Below are 16,862 nucleotides of genomic sequence, written 5' to 3'. Positions count from 1 at the left end.
TAGGTTAGTTTTCGCCGTAGCAGCCCAGATCCGACATGCATAAGTAAGTATTGGTCTTAGAAATGCTAGGTAGATGAGGACTTTATTGTTTATTGAGAGACCTGAATTTCTGCAAATTAGCGGGTATTGGATTCTGAAAGCCAAATTAAATTTTTCTCTTGTTTTATTTATGTGCGTTTTGTAATTTAAGTTTTTATCTAGTGTTATTCCCAGGTATTTGACCTCGTTTCGCCAGCTGATATCAGTGTTGTATATTTGGATTTGGGGCCAGTTATTATTTTTCTTGAAGAATAAGATTGCCTCTGTTTGTCCACGTTGAGTTTTATTTTCCAGCGGGTTAGCCAATTTTCGAGATTATTAATGTAATTTTGTAGGGGGATGATGCAACTAATGCCTACTCTGTTTATCACACGATATTTAAGTATAGATGGCGTGACGTAAATCAGGACCGCAGATATCCTCATTTGAATGAGTGTCCAAATATTCATTGGTAGATAGTTTATAAATAGAGAGAAGATATAGTAGTAGTTATTTTCGGTGAATCTATTTATTTGTGCGCAAGAAGTTACGGGAAAAAAATAAATTTACATAGCTGATATGTAATTTTTAAAAAAGCACAACATTATTCATAATAATAAGAAAATATAGATTTTTTTTAAGTTTGAGAAAGGAGAAATATTCAAATATATTTAAAAGTATGGAAAATTTAAAAAGTGTTATAGTTTATAATCTTAATATGATGTAATTTTTATGATTGCATCAGATGCTTATTTGAAAGCATACATGGATATTTCTGTAACTGTGCCGGACGTAGTATGTTTTCAGTTGTGGATTCATATATTTTACAACTCAAGATAGCGCACATTATGAGGTCTTCATTTTAATAATTGGTTACACAAGGTACACATTTTTAACATACCAATGATTATGTTAAGATTCATATTTAATTATTTTGCTATCCGATACCAGGGGCGTTGCTGTCTCAGAAGAAATAATTTTGGAAGTATCGTTTGAAATGTGAAATATCTATCTTGTTTAATTAGGATTGATAGAAATAAGGATATTTATTTTCTTGTTGACAATGAATACATTCCTTGAAATTGAATGATATATAAAGGAGAAATATAAATATTATTTATTCTATTTTTTTTAACTTTATTATTTCAGTGCTGTAGGGTAGAAAATATTTTTTGTTTTTCCGTCTTCAACAAAAACAAATAAATTTCTTGGCTGTCCGACTCGTGAACCTTCAACATACAACGGCCATGTGAAAAACATGAATTTTCTTGGTTCAATCCGCGCACTTGAAGGAATTGACCTTCCTCCTTGTCTGTGGTCATTGAGAATGCAAATCGAATGGAGAGCTGCGTCGTTTGAAATCAAAAGGCATGTCGGTAGGATTGCGTAGGATGAGCACAACTTCTCCGATCGATTTTTCGTTAAGAATAGTGCCGCATATTGATCTTTTGATTCTGATATACATGATCGGGTAGCACATAAATGTTGCCTTTCGATTGTTGCCGCATGTTGATATTAAGATTCTGAAACAGGTGAATTTGCAATTCGTAAACGATCCACTTCATTGCTAGCTTGTCGTTCTTCATTTGTTTGAGAAGCTCGAATTTGCTTATTTCTATGTGCTGCGGTGGTAGATCTACTAAATGACGAGCGTTTGGGAGGCATATTTTTTTAAGAAGCAACTAACACAATGTACGCTTGTATAACCAAAATATCATTTGTTGATTCACTGAATAAATAGAATAATTGCTGTTTGCATTGGAAAATGTTCATTGCCCATAACTTACCTTGATCGGCATCGATAATAATAATTCTATTTTGTATATGGGAGATAAACTTTGAATAATATGTGCGGTTCACTGCAGCCAAAATATTGTGTACGTTGAATGACAATATCTTGTGTAGATGACTATTCTTTAACGAAAAGAAGAAAAGTTTGCCCTCTTTCTAAATATTTTCTGATTTCATTTCACTCACATTAATTTCCATCGATGATAATAATTTTATTTTGTTTGATATACGTGCGATTAACTCCGAATGACAAGTGCCATTTACCGTTTGTATTTTGACACATTGTCAATTTTAAAATAAAGTTGAATCATAGAAACGTATAAAACAATTTGTTTGTAAATTTTACTGTGCTCAAAACAAATGCTAATAATTAAACTATTCCTATAACCTTCGCGCAAGTGCAAGCAATAAGTCGGCAAAGTTTCATCGCAATCGGGTGAACGGTACGGCCACGCATTAAATATGAACAAACAAAAATTCATTTTTATATATTAGATTAAATCGTTCGTTATTCAGGCGTGTGTTCGTTGCTCGAGTACAAAAATATTTGGAAAACGTCAGAATTGTCCAAATACTCATTAAATTGTACATTTTAAAAAATAGTTTTTTTTATATTTTTGAAATTAACAGAAACACAATGTAAATCTATAATGTACTTTGAAATCTTAATTTGTATCACAACTTAGAGCAATCTTACCACAATTTAGAAGTAGGAAAATTATTTCAAAACGATAAGAACGGAAATTGAAAATCAGAAGTAGTAAGTATTCATAAACTTATGGCCGGTTTCGGAAAATGAGATACTAATCACTATTACGTAATAATAATTTTGTAAACTATTCATTTGATTTCTGCATTATGAATTTCTGTAAGAACATTTCTGAAAGTCTTTATTTTTAAAAAAAGTGATAATGCTGTAATGTCTGAAAATATTAACATTCATTGACGAACTATTGCGATCATTTTTATTTGGAAGAATGACGTTAATTCAACACACTGCTGTATTCATACTTCACACATATTAAATACCACAGATGCTTATTTCCCCATGTAAATCAAAATGGCAAAATTTTTATTTTCCCGGTAATATGCGTTTCTATTCAGTTTGTATTAAACTCTTTCCCTTTAAAAGACTGATTATAAATGAATATAAATTGCTGTATTAAAATTTACTAAACATTTAATTATTCAATTCAATACTAATTTCCCGATTTTCTTGTTTCTAATTTTTTTCGCAACCATATCCCTCTTTGTTCCATGTCTCCTATGCCAGATATGATGTACGAAGGTGCAATTATTTCACCCTGCAAGTGGGGAAATTCCCCTGTAAAGCGAAATAAAAATATTATTTTTATATTTTCCGTGCAATTTCAAATAAAATGGGGGAATTTTAACTGATCTTAGAATTTCTAATTACTAATCACTTTTAAATAAATTTTTATATTTACATCTACATAATTCATTTAGATATTAATTCCTGCCCATTCACCCCCAAACAATTTCCAAAGCATTAGGGTTTGCTTTCAGTTATAAAGATGAAAATAATTGTTAGCCATATTTCAATTGTTAATAAACTCAAAATATTTCAATAGTCATCAGCTGTTATTGTTATAAATAGCAATATAATTGTTTAATTACTCAACAAAGTTACAAATTCAAGCAATCTGACAGAACAAACAATGAATCCATGCCATGTGGCTTTCTATTAAAATTCATTTACAGTTTTGCAATCTAACGTTATGCGACTATTTTTGCTGAATAATAATGCTTAGTGCGATTTTCGAGAATTTTAAAGAGGCTACGGCTATTGCTGTATACCTCGTCTTAAAGTTGATTAGGGAAATGCTAAAGTATTTCCTTTCCCCCCAATTTACTATCTCTTAGAGATGTTGATTCATATCTAGTTTTCGATCTTGATACGGATGTTCTATCTCGTCCGCCTGTTATGAGAGTTGCTGTTGTGCGCTCGTATACAGTTCATAAGATATGCCACGTAGGGATGAAGAATATTTTACGAGCGGTTATTATGTAACCAATATCATAAAGTCACAAATACCAGTGATCAATACTTTTCAAAAAGGGGTATGATTCAAATCCTTGATACGATCTTACTGGTGATATTTCGATTGCAGGTTTTGGATCACGATAGAAAGTAACAATCGATACGATATTACTGAAATTTACCGGAGCGGTGGCTTCACTGGGAAGTAACAATCGATACGATCTGTCCAATGGAAGCTCTCGAACAAAACAGAAAAGGATAAATCTGCGAATGGATTGAAAAGTGAACGGACCGGTTATTGGAATTATCGTATCATTGAATTGCATATCACTGAAATTTATCGGAGCGGTGACTTCACTGGAAAGTGTTAAGTTGCCGCTCCACTTCATGAGAGTAACCTTGACTTTCCGATATACTCATTTGATGATGCACCATACAAATCCTTTTTTATTGCTTGTGACTTGACTTTGCATATATTCTGTTTACTGCTGGCGCCATCTATTGGTAGAATATAGAACTAAAGTCAACAATTTAAAGAAATGACATATATATTTAATTCAAATTTTTCAGAAAATGGTTTATTCCAATAAAGAAATTAAATAAATAGTTTTGAAAAAAATCAAATTTAAGAAGTAAGCTAAAATAGATAAATTAATTCAATCATACGTTACTAAAATAGTAGTAGTACAGTAGTTACTAAAGTATTAAATTTTATATTTAATATTAAGTAATAATTTTTAATTAATAATATGATTGAAATAACAGATATTTGGAACAAATATTTAAAAATAACAATAGAAAAATTATTTGTTATTCAAAAAATCGTGGATTATGCACCTTTAATGCCAGGCTTTAGAACTCCTCTGAACTGACGCCTGTTAAAATTCAGAAGTTTGAGGCTCCACTTGTAAAATTTCTTTCGATTTACAAAATGTGCTGTGCCTTGAATTTGCCGGCACGACTGGCTCCTATAGGAATTCCAGTTGTGGAATCCTATGCGGTCTATCAATTTTGTGTGGCCTTGGACTTGCCATCTGAGTACCGACGACGGCAGAAAGCAGTGTAACATCAAAACTATCTTCAGCTGCCCAATAATGTTAAAACTGTCTTCTTCGATTGCCAGATGCTGCATCAAAAACTGTCATGCGGTTTCAAGTATTGTCATCGATTGCAAAGTGCTCTTTCAAAGATTGTTGTCAGTTAAAAGATCCTGTCTTGGAATCAAGAAAGCCGTCAGATGCAGCGGTGAAAAGGGGGGGGGCGAGAGGGGAACGAGAGTAGCACACCTCCATGCGGTGTTCCCTGGGCAACGGGGCAGTTCCCTGGAACTGCATCGGCTAAGAGGCTACTCAACAATAAATTTAAATAAAGAATGTTTATTTAAACTGGCAAAAAAGTGTACTTCTTTTTGTCTTGAAGATATACATTTACATTTCGGTGTTACAAAAATTCACACCCTTCCTTAAATATTGCAACACAAATTATATTTATTTATGGTGCAATGTCTGTTGAATATTAAAGCAATGTAATTTACTACTTTCTTGCATCGCATTTGCTTTGAAGAAATATGACTTGCCTGAGTAGAAAGTATGTGCAGTTTAATGGATTTCAATCCTGAATATTTAAAACATAGACTCCATGATCTTTATAGCATCAATAAAAATATCTCTGTAATATTATAAACTTCCCAGGTAGAGTAAATTTTTATTTGTGCCATAATATTTTCTGAAGTTATAGCAGAAAAACGCCAAAATTTGTTTAATTTTTAATTAATTAAACTAATTACAAACTTTAAAAAATTACCCCGAAGTGCACCTTCTCGACTTCCAAGGTATACATGTGCCAAATCTAGTAGCTGTAGGTCAAACGGTCTGGCCTGTAGAGCACCAAAACACACACACATTCTGCTTTATTATAACTATAGAAGATAGATTAGATAGATTAACTTCATGAATGAGATCTGTTGTTATTCATCTATTGTGGTGCAGATTGCTCAGCAACCCTGTTTGTATACAATATTATTAAAACACGTTTTATAAATATTTCAATAACTAAATGAACATAATGTGAGATATAGGAATCTGACCAATTATACTTGATAAATTGTTATTATTGCTGTAATGCTTTATTATTGAAAGTATTTGTATATCTTATAAACTTGTTTTGTTGGAAACTAGAAAAATAAAGTTTTTAATTGAGCTTTGTCTGGTCCCTTTACATCCTGGCGTTTCTACACAGCTGCCTAACCTGCGTAGTTGGAAATAGTACTCTTGTTTCCACTGCACAGATCATAATAATCTCCAGTCCGCCACATTATTTCTTTTCCTTTTAAATGAAGAATGCATAGGAAAAAGTTCATCGTTTTGTACATTCAATGAATAAGATGTTTTTACTCTTCATTATTTTACGGCAACTTTGAAGAAGGATGCGCATATTAATTTTTATAAAGAAAAGAAAATTATGTAAACAGCTGAAAATATTTTGTTCGCCAAGCTGCTGGTATCCTAGGTTCTCAGTGATTGGGTATATTCGTCTTTTTCTCCTAAATTTCTTACCCCTCCCCTCTCTCCAAGAAAAAACATTTGGTTGCTGGGAAATTGTAAATATATTGAAAAGCGAAGAAAATTAGTTATAAAAATCGCGAAGAAAGTTAGTTATAAAATCATAACAAATATGCACTTTTAATGTCAGTTATATGCAGACAGAAATAGAACCGACTGTTCTATGACATCGGTTATCAAACAATTGAATACTGCGATTTTAGAAAGTTTTTGAAGTATTAACCGCATTTTGATTTTGTGATTCACACAGTAATTGCAGTAATGTATCTGACTTTCTGACATAAGTTTAGACTTAAATAAAGCAAAAAAGTGGTATTGGAACAATATTATTGAATTCTACACTTCAAATGACTATCTTAATTATTATTATTATTTTACAAAATTTGATCTTTTTAGAGCAATAGACTACCATATGGGTACTTTACTTAAACATGCTCTCGATTTTCTTTATGCTTAGTTTAGGATTTACAAACAAAAGTTAAAATCCTTTTTAATAGCAGAAAACGCATATATATATATACATATATTTTTAATTTGGTAAATTGTGAAGATGATTTGATTTTTATTTCCTTGCAGAAAACATTGTATAGCATTGCATAAACTATGATACTGCTAACAGAGTGTTTATTATTAGTTCAGCTAGATACGAAGTATTATTGTCAGTCCACGGTCACTTTTGAACAGTCCTTTTATTATCTGGTTAAAAACTTAAATTGAAATGATGAAAGGGATGAGGATTGCGCTCGGAGTTAAGATAAGCAAATGGAATATTTTAAGAGACGTATGCCTACAAAAAAACTACTTTTCAAATTATTAAAGGCTAGTAAAAATGGCTATTTTTCAGCTTCTATTAAAAAAACCAACCCGATATATCTTATAAACAACCTGAAAATTAGTACGAACGTTCCACGCATTCAGTCCTTCCTTTATATATCGATGATGTCCGAATGTGTACAATACTTTTCTTTTAATTATTACCATTAGCTTATTCACCTCTTTAAGAAAAAGAATAATAACCACAGAATTATTTATTCATTCATTTATATTTACTATATGTATAGTTACTACTGTGCTACCTTCTACCGATGAATATAGGAACCTAATTTTTCTGTTAATTTAAATTTTAGATAAATAATATGTAAATTTAAATTATTAATAAAAATATTTAAATTCACATTAAATACACATAATTTAATTTTAAGTGAATATTTTATGTTACATCTATAAAGAAAGCACATCCATATTTCCCGTATACATCCTGCAGACTTTCGATTAGTTAAGAAAAGAGGATGTGGGCACAGAAATAATAAAGGGGAGTGGGTAATCGAAAAGTATGCTACGCCTTCAAAAAGAATTAAAACTAAACAAAAAATTTCATTTACGGTTTTTTCATATTCCATAAAGAAAAGATAAAAGTTTCTTTTTAATGAAATGTAAACTAGATGGCGCTACGTCAACGTGTTGCAACCTTCTTTTTTCAAAATTGCTTCACCACAAGAACGAGCGCAAGATGTATCATGGTTTGTAGAATTTAAATCTGCTACACAAGTGCAGTGTAAATTTCGAATTACCTACAATCGAAGTATAATTTTCAAGACACACAATTTGTATGTGGCATGAAAGATTTATGATGACAGGTAGCGTATTGTTAGAACAAAAATCTGATGAACCTAGCAGAAGCTACGATGACATTACAAGAAATCATTTTATTGTAGTCCTCGTAAATCGATTCGCTACTCAGCCCATCAATTACAAATACCAGGATCAACTGTGAAGATATAGTACAAAAAAGGTTACGGTTTTATACATATAAACTTCAATGGTTGTATGAATTAAAACCTGATAAGTTTCGATGTCGAACATTTGCAAATAAATAAATAAACATGAAAATGTCTTCAGATGAGGCAATGTTTCACATATCAGGTACTGTTAAACGACACAATATCCGAACATGGTAATTAGAAAGTCCTCATGCCGTACTGGTGGAAGTAAGAGCCTCATGTTGTCAGTCCTCAAGCAAATTTGTGGTGTAGTTTAGTGCATGATTGTATTATTGGGTCCTTTTTCTTTTCCGAAGTCCGCTCTGACCTTGATATGCTTAAAATGTTCGCATTTTGCAACTTGACAAATGATTCCAGCAGGATGCAGCTCCACCACACTGGAGTTCGGAAATAAGAAAGATTTTGGATGAAAGTTCCCTGGGCGAATGGAGAGAAAGAGCAGATCCAATGCCGTGGTCACCTAGATCTCCAGATATAAAACCTGGCTAGAAATCTCGTATAGATTTGATGTATTGTATACGACTAATAGTGCCCACAATAAAATCATGCAAAAAAAAAAATCTGTTATTTTCTTTATGGGACATAAAAAAACTTAAGTGAATATCTTTGTTTGTTTATTTGTAATTAATTTTTTTTTTTGAAAAATGCAGCATACTACTCTGTAGACTAGAAAATCTATAAGAAGATTTCGAACATTCAAAACACCTCTCTTCTATTTAAAATATTTTAGCCTTTGTTGGTTGTTGAAATTAAATACTCAGAGAAATATATATGACATAGCAAAATCATTTTTTTTTATGTCAGCTTATTTAAATTTTATAATACTTTCTTGTACCAAAATTAGATTTTAACAATTTCGAATTTTTTTTATTTGACATGCACAATGATTGACATAAATATTGTTAGATTTAGCGATATCGAAAAGACTGCATAGAATAGCCCAAGAATAAATAACAATTTATCTCTGACCTATTGATATATAACTTATCGATATCAATAACATATTTGATTCATAGCTCGGCAAATATTTTTCAAAAGTCAATTAAGCGAGAAGGTGGGGGAGGGATGAGTGACGACCATTTTTGCTACATTATCTTTTGAGATAATACTTTCTGCATACTGCCAAATATTTTATGCGTGGTAATTTTGCAGAGTTCCGGCAATAAGAATTTATTGAGTAAAATTTAAAAAAAAAAACTATTAGGGAATTTATTTTTATGGATAAATTTATTACTGATTATAATCATGAACAGTTTTATCTCCCTCTCCCCCACCCACCCCAAAAAAAGCTAAAATATTTTCTTCGGTTTTAGTTAAGAGAACTTTATTTGATACTAGATGCCTTTGGTGAGCAGCTGGTTCGCCAAGAGTAATGTGTTCTAAAATTTTCAACTAATTATTTATGAACCTTATATGTTATTAGAGTCTTAATAGCTTCTTCTGTAAAATATTTTTAAGCTATAAATTTTGATAGTCATATAACTCATATTATTATAGAAACTTTACGATATTTTGTTCTCAAATACCTCTAATAAATGCCTATACTAAATACCTCTCTAATTTGCTGACAGTTACTGTTAAGATTTAAATTTGAATTTAAAATAGAAGAGATAAAACTTCAATAAAAACTAAAACTTTTTTTTTCTGCTGAAACTGAACATATTTTTAAAAAATATGATTACAGAAAATCCAATCCTACGGCATTGTAACCTTATGTGTACCACAGAATATTCTTTTTATAATTTATGTCATATTTCAAAGAATTATTCAATAAAAATTTCATTGACTCAGATTTCCCAAATTTTTCTAACTTTTTTTTAAGGTAAAATTTGGTTTTACCTTAAAAAAAAGATTTTAATGTGGTAAATTATATTTTATTTCAATCAATAAATGTAATTCTGAAAACAATTATGATTTATACAATCCTTTGATCCTATAAATTGAATTCAGTAAAATTATCCTGACAATTTAACATTTCAATCTTTCAATCGAACGTTTAAAACCTGACCGAATTATAAAGCTTTGAGTATCATTATTTTAGGACCATCAAAAGTTTCATTATTTTAGACACTAAGGCTTGGGAAAAGTCCAAGAATTGATTCGGGTACTTTCTTCAAGATGGTTGATGAAGTGGTGTCACTTTTTTATAGAATAGAAGCATTCAAATTTTCATAACTCAGTCAAATTTAATTGCAAAAGAGTATAATTTGTTTCTTTAAAATATTTGTGTCTCAAGAATATTCTATTAAATATGATTTAGAGGACATGGGATCTGTATAAAAATGTAAAATTCCTGTTTCATCAGAACAATTATTGTTCAAAATACATAAAATGTAATTATTTGTTTCATTTAAACCATTTTTTTTATTATATACGCCAAATGATAAAGTTTTAGAAATAGCTGCAGGTTCCTGATGAGAGTGGTATCCTATTAAAGTATGTACACCTTAAACAAAGTTGAATTATTGAATTAATAATATACTATTTGAAAATGTCACAGAAAATTTTTATTCCCATTTATTTTTTGATAATTATTTTGTTATTAATTTCATAATTATTCTGTTTCATAAAAACTCCTCTAAACATTACACTTTCCAACGTTTAGTTTGCAGAAAGGATTAACTAATCTTTAAATTTGAATTTTTGTTAACATAATGACAACACGCTGATAAAAGCTAATTTTTTCCATGCATTCACCGTGCTTATTTTCATTTGGTGCAAAATAAAGTGGTGGAAAAATAATTAAAACATATTTAAAAAAATTATTAAAAATATAAAATTTATAGGTTAAAAACATTGGTATCATTGAAAAGATTTTTTTTAAAAAAAAAACTTTAACTTGATGTAAAAATCATTTGTGTATGATAATATTTTCGGCAGTCACTACGAAAAAACACAAAAATTTAGCTTACTTTTTTTATTCATTAAAATCATTAAAAAATTTAAAAAAATATCACCAAGGTGATTAAAAAACATATGCGAGTCAACTAATACTTAACGATGACCTACATGTAGATATTTTGGTATTTTCACTTGATGTAATATTAGTTATTTAGCATCTCATTATGAAGAATTAAAATAATTAAAATTATTTAGGGAAAATGGAGAAATGTTGCTTCTGCAACTACTTTCGGAGCTCAGGATCGGAAAGGGGATGAAGACATATTGGGATTTATCAAGGTCTATATGTTTTTCTAGTTTATATATCCAGTTTCAGCGTGAATTTGCTTTTTTCTCAATATCAGTAGTTTTTGTTGAATAGAATATAATATTAATTTTAGATTATAAACAGCAGAAAATTTTCTATAATTCATCACTTTATAATATTAAAAATAATGTTATGCTTTAATAATTCCTCTAGAGCGCACTCTTGTGAATGACTGAAAGACTACAAAGAACCCTACCGGTGTTTTCTCTATATGAAATGTATTTTCTACAACATTGAGCTCTACGTTATGTCCTCTACTAAATTCATTCCAAAATCGCGGCGCGCAAGATCGTGTTATATTTTGTCGGCTTCGAGAACATGTGCTGTTGTTGATAGCTCTTTCGGCGATTTAAATCGGCGTAAGACGTAAGAAAAATTCGAATTTGTGTATCAGATTGCGTTTTGTTTAGCACTTTATCTCATCAGTTACTCCTGTGTGAGTATAAATTTATCAAAATATGTTTATTTTACTGATATTTTTAGTATCCGGCAATTGCACGGGATACCGATAACAGTTTCTTTTTTTAGGTTGTTTCATTTGTTTACACTTCAGCTTCTGTTTGTTTTGATAAGAGGTGTCAAGACCATTTTTAGATCTGTGAAGTATTTTCAGATGTTACTTTTATATTAGTTTTTTTATGTTTATAGTACTTATTTACTTTTAATTTCCGGAATTTTGACACTTCCTTCATTGACACATAAACCTGATAAAAATTGTACGAAAAAATTATCGAATTAAATTTTATTTGCTCTTTATTTAAAATCTATAAAAGAACATGAAGCTATTGAAATATTTTTAGAGACTGAAACTAATTTCAAACCGCTGACGAACTATAATTAATTTCAAATATTTTTTTCTTCCAAGGAACCTATATTTTGAATCTCGTATTTTATGCATAATCTTAAAAAATTATGAATGTGAAGTAAGCAGATTTTAAGACGAAGAATTTTCAAAATGAATATTAATATTCCATTCTTATGCTTACATTTATTTATTTTACTAGCATTTATTAGCTTGATTTTTTTTTGTCATTCAATATTTAATCTTTCATGTAAGCATAGTATTGAAAAAAATGATATCCTGGGTTTTATTCCTTTTGAATTAGTTCACATGAATTTGCACAAATCATTGTTTCATGTTCAAAATATGCAGCTTTTTTAAAATTAAATTTTTGTTGTTTTAAAGTGAAAACATGTTTATTTATAAATAATAAATTTAAATGGTTATAATAAAGTTTAATTTTTCAAAATTTTACATTCATTAATAAATTTGAAATGCTTAGCATTTTCAATAGTTTAAATTTGTGAAAAAAATAAAAAAAATATTTATTAATATTACTATTTTCTCATTTTTTAATGATTTATATAATTAAGGTAAGCAATATAATAAGAAATCTGAATTATTTATGAAAGATTTTTTTAAGTGAAAACAATTACATCAATGATGAATTACTTTCACGTATAGTTTTTAAATTTAAGAATTAATTATTTAAGACTATATTTTGAAAATAGAAATCTATGCCTTATACTATAGCATACTGTAATGTGTCACTGATTCTAGTTTTAAGAAAATCCTTGATGTGCAATATTCATTTAGTTATTTTATTTTTTAATAAGGTTTAGAATCTTAATATTTCATTTTACAGTTTTAATGTTTCATTTACTTTACAGTTTACATGCTTATCTTGATTTGATAAGAGGTTTAATGTTGAAACTTAAAACATTATTGTTAATTGATTGTTTGCTATACCAAATAAATAAACATTTCTTCTATTAAAATTTGTAAAAGATTAACTTGGGTAAGAAATTTTACTAGTTCTTTCAATTTTAGCTGCTACTATTTTCCATTTCTAAGGATTTTTAACATTTCAGAAAATAATATGTAAATTTATTTACATTTAATATTTGTTCCTGGGATTTAGTAATGTATTGAGTTTATATTAAAATAGATTTTAATTTTATTGGTTTATAAAAAAATGCATGGTTTGAAATATTTTTTAAATTTTGTTTTGTTAAACCTTAGAATATATGATAACATTTGACCCCTTAATTTTTTTTTACTGCCAATTCTTTTTTGTATGATGTCATCAATAATTATTTTGGTAATTTTAATAGTTTTTTTTAAACTTTTATTGTTGGATTGAATAAAGGAAGGTCTTGTGAGAAATTTTCTCAATAATTATTTTATCTGTATTGCTATTTAAGATTTCTATCTATAATTTAAGAAGTCTAGTTTGGAAGAATAAGGGTTTTAAATAAAAATAAATTTAGATAACATTTTTTTAGCGATTTTCATTAAACATGGTTGTGGCTTTAAAATGTTGTTTAGATTCTTTAGTGTATTGCTATTTAAGATTTCTATCTATAATTTAAGAAGTCTAGTTTGGAAGAATAAGGGTTTTAAATAAAAATAAATTTAGATAACATTTTTTTAGCGATTTTCATTAAACATGGTTGTGACTTTAAAATGTTGTTTAGATTCTTTAGTGTATTGCTATTTAAGATTTCTATCTATAATTTAAGAAGTCTAGTTTGGAAGAATAAGGGTTTTAAATAAAAATAAATTTAGATAACATTTTTTTAGCGATTTTCATTAAACATGGTTGTGACTTTAAAATGTTGTTTAGATTCTTTAGTGATTTTTTTAATATAGATACTAGATTTACATTCAATACATTATATTCTTATACCTTTCATGCTTATAATATTATATAATTAACATTTCAAAATTAAATATCTATTCTAGAAATTTTAAAGTAAGTTTTATTATATTGAAATAATTTCCCCTTATTTGATCATCACAAAATATTATGAATATAGATTTTTCCAAAATCCCCAAAATAAATTTTTAAAAATTTAAAAAAAAATATATTTTGTAGTTTTTTTTAAAAAATATATTTTGTTCAATTTTTTTTTTGTTTTTTTTTGTGTGTGTAAATTATCAAAATTGAAATTGAGAATTGATGATTGTAATATAGGCTATAAAAATAGATAATATCCTTTTTAAAAAAATTGTTTTAATTATATATATATTTTTTTTCATTTGTATAACCTTGAAAATAGGAATCATCTATCCATTTTATAATTTGATTTTTCTTAGTAATATTCTTACTCATGCAAAATATATTGTTTAACTTATTCTGCTTTTTAGATTCATTGAATACTTGTATAATTATCACTTTTTATCTGAAGAGCATTTTGTGCAATTGTCATGCTGTTCTAAAATAATACATTGTTTATTAATTTTTTTTTTTTTTTTTTATCTAATTTGGGGTTTACTTACAGAAAATTTGCATTCAACAATATAAATAACTAGCATCTCTTTGAAATATGGTGTCACTCTGTAGTCAAAATTAATTTTAAAATGTACCAATACTAAATATTTTATTAAAAAATTCTAAATATTTTATTAAAAAATTCTAAATATTTTATTAAAAATTACATTTTATAGACTTCCAAATTCCCATGTCTGTGTTTTGGGAATCAAATTTTATTTGTGAAATCGATTATTATTCTTTTATAAAATAATTTTACAATATTTTTAATGCCTAAGCATTTTTTGTACAATTTTTTTGTTATTTTATAGTCCAGTTAATCACAATCACACTTCTCAATTTTTATATTTGGCGCAATTCATGATTTTGTGAAGTTTAGCTTTTTATTGTTCTAAGTCTCTGACATTTCTGATTTTACCATATTTCTTTTTTGTTTTTCATGCTTCATTTATGCTTTTTTTTTATATGCATGAATTCATAAGATTATGAAAAATATTTTTGGGTCTTTTAAGAAAATTAGTCTTATTTAGTATTCTAAAAGAATAATAGTTAGATATTATTCTTTTAGGAAGCTCCATCATAATATAATAGCTGCTTACATTTGAGGGAGTTATTCTTTTGTGTTTGTTGCAAATTTTGACATATTGTTTTTCAATTTCTCAGGATAAATTTCTATTAATAATCTTTTTTAGAATTGCAAATACTATGAACTAATTTTTTTTTCTTTTATATCTTGATAATTTCCATTATAGTGATGTTTGGCAATTATGAAGATATGATTTAAAACTTCTTTGCAATTGTATATTTTTAGTGCCCAATAGTGATTTTTTTTTTACTATGATAATTGGAGAAACTTATTAATGCAGTTTCATTAATCTTAACTTGTAATACTAATGTCTTATTTTACCTTCCTATCCCTTTTAATATTCTTCTGTAAATTGCAAATTAAACCAGAAAGCAAAGAGAATAAATAAATACATTAAAAAAAACACAGAGAAAATCAATAAGTTATTTCAGTATCCAATTTCAGTTTAAAAATTATTCAATTGCAAAATCTGTGTTTGGATGATTTTTCTTGTATAATAAATTCCACTAGACCAAGTCTAATTGATTAATGTGTACAGTATGAATAGATTTAAAACTTAATTACATAAAGCAGTGAAAGTGGCATTTTTCTGTTTTAAATGTTAAAAATTAGAATCTTGCATGCCATGCTTTCATATTATTATTATTTACCTTGTTCGTGTAGAAAAATTCTGAAGTGAAAACACATTAATTGAATGAAACAAAAATTTATATATATTACTGATTTTTTTTTCTGCTATCTGTGTAGTTTATATATATTTTTTATAAATTTAGTGAAATCTAATGGTAAAAATATATATATATTTTTTTCTATTAGATGATCTTTTACCTTTATGAATAAAAAAAAAATTATGAATCAATTTTCAAATTTAGGGAAAAAATTCATTTGTGAATTAAAATCTAAGAACTAAAATGAACCTAATGCACTAAGTGAATGAACCTAATGCATTATTTTTTTTGTATCTGATTTTTTTTAATAATATTATTTTTTAACAATATTTTAAATTAAATTTATTTGCAAGATATTCAATGCTAAATATATTTGCAAGATATTCAATGCAATATTCATCTATTTATTCTAATTTTAAAATGGCATTATGTATTAATAAAATGTCAATTTTACTCCGATAATAGCATTTTTTTTTCTCATCTGACAGTATTATATGTTTTTTTTTAATTGTAATTTTGTATTGTTATATATAACATTTAGAACTGTTATTCTTTGTTTTATGTGTATAAAATATAACTTTGAGAAATTGTCTAAAATTAATATAAGGCGTATTTGAGATTGATGGATATTAGATATTATTAGGGGAAATGGAAATGTAGCTAGTAAATATAGGATAGCAACTCAGATATTGGTCTCCATATCTGATTGCATCTGGCTGTTATCAAATTTGTTAGAAATAACCTGATTTTTAATACAACAAATCAAAATAGTGTATAAAAAATGCAATATTTAACAAAAAGCACTTGAGAGAGACTTATTTTTAATATCATCTGTTTTACAATATTTTTAAAATCTTATTATACTGTTTCAAAATGCTAAAAAAATATTTTGATTTCTGAAATTTTTTTTGTGTAAATTACATTTTTTAAATTTTGGGATTCTTGAAGAAAATGTTTGTTTTCTTAGTGGTG

General features: G+C 27.7%; 1 protein-coding gene across 3 annotated transcripts in view; it reads left to right on the top strand.

Moving 5' to 3' along the window:
* Window positions 1-11,644: 11,644 nt before the first annotated feature.
* LOC129959402 (band 3 anion transport protein-like) overlaps window positions 11,645-16,862 on the top strand; it is a 130,795-nt gene continuing 125,577 nt past the window's right edge. For all 3 annotated transcript variants that reach the window (XM_056072228.1, XM_056072230.1, XM_056072221.1), the window contains exon 1: window positions 11,645-11,797. The gene's annotated coding sequence lies outside the window, so the exon portion shown is untranslated. The remainder of the gene's footprint in view (window positions 11,798-16,862) is intronic.

The sequence above is a fragment of the Argiope bruennichi genome, chromosome 2, assembly GCF_947563725.1.
Source record: "Argiope bruennichi chromosome 2, qqArgBrue1.1, whole genome shotgun sequence".
Classification (NCBI taxonomy): Eukaryota; Metazoa; Arthropoda; class Arachnida; order Araneae; family Araneidae; genus Argiope; species Argiope bruennichi.
The sequence above is the reverse complement of the archived record's forward strand: the minus strand, read 5'-3'. Positions and strand labels throughout refer to the sequence as shown.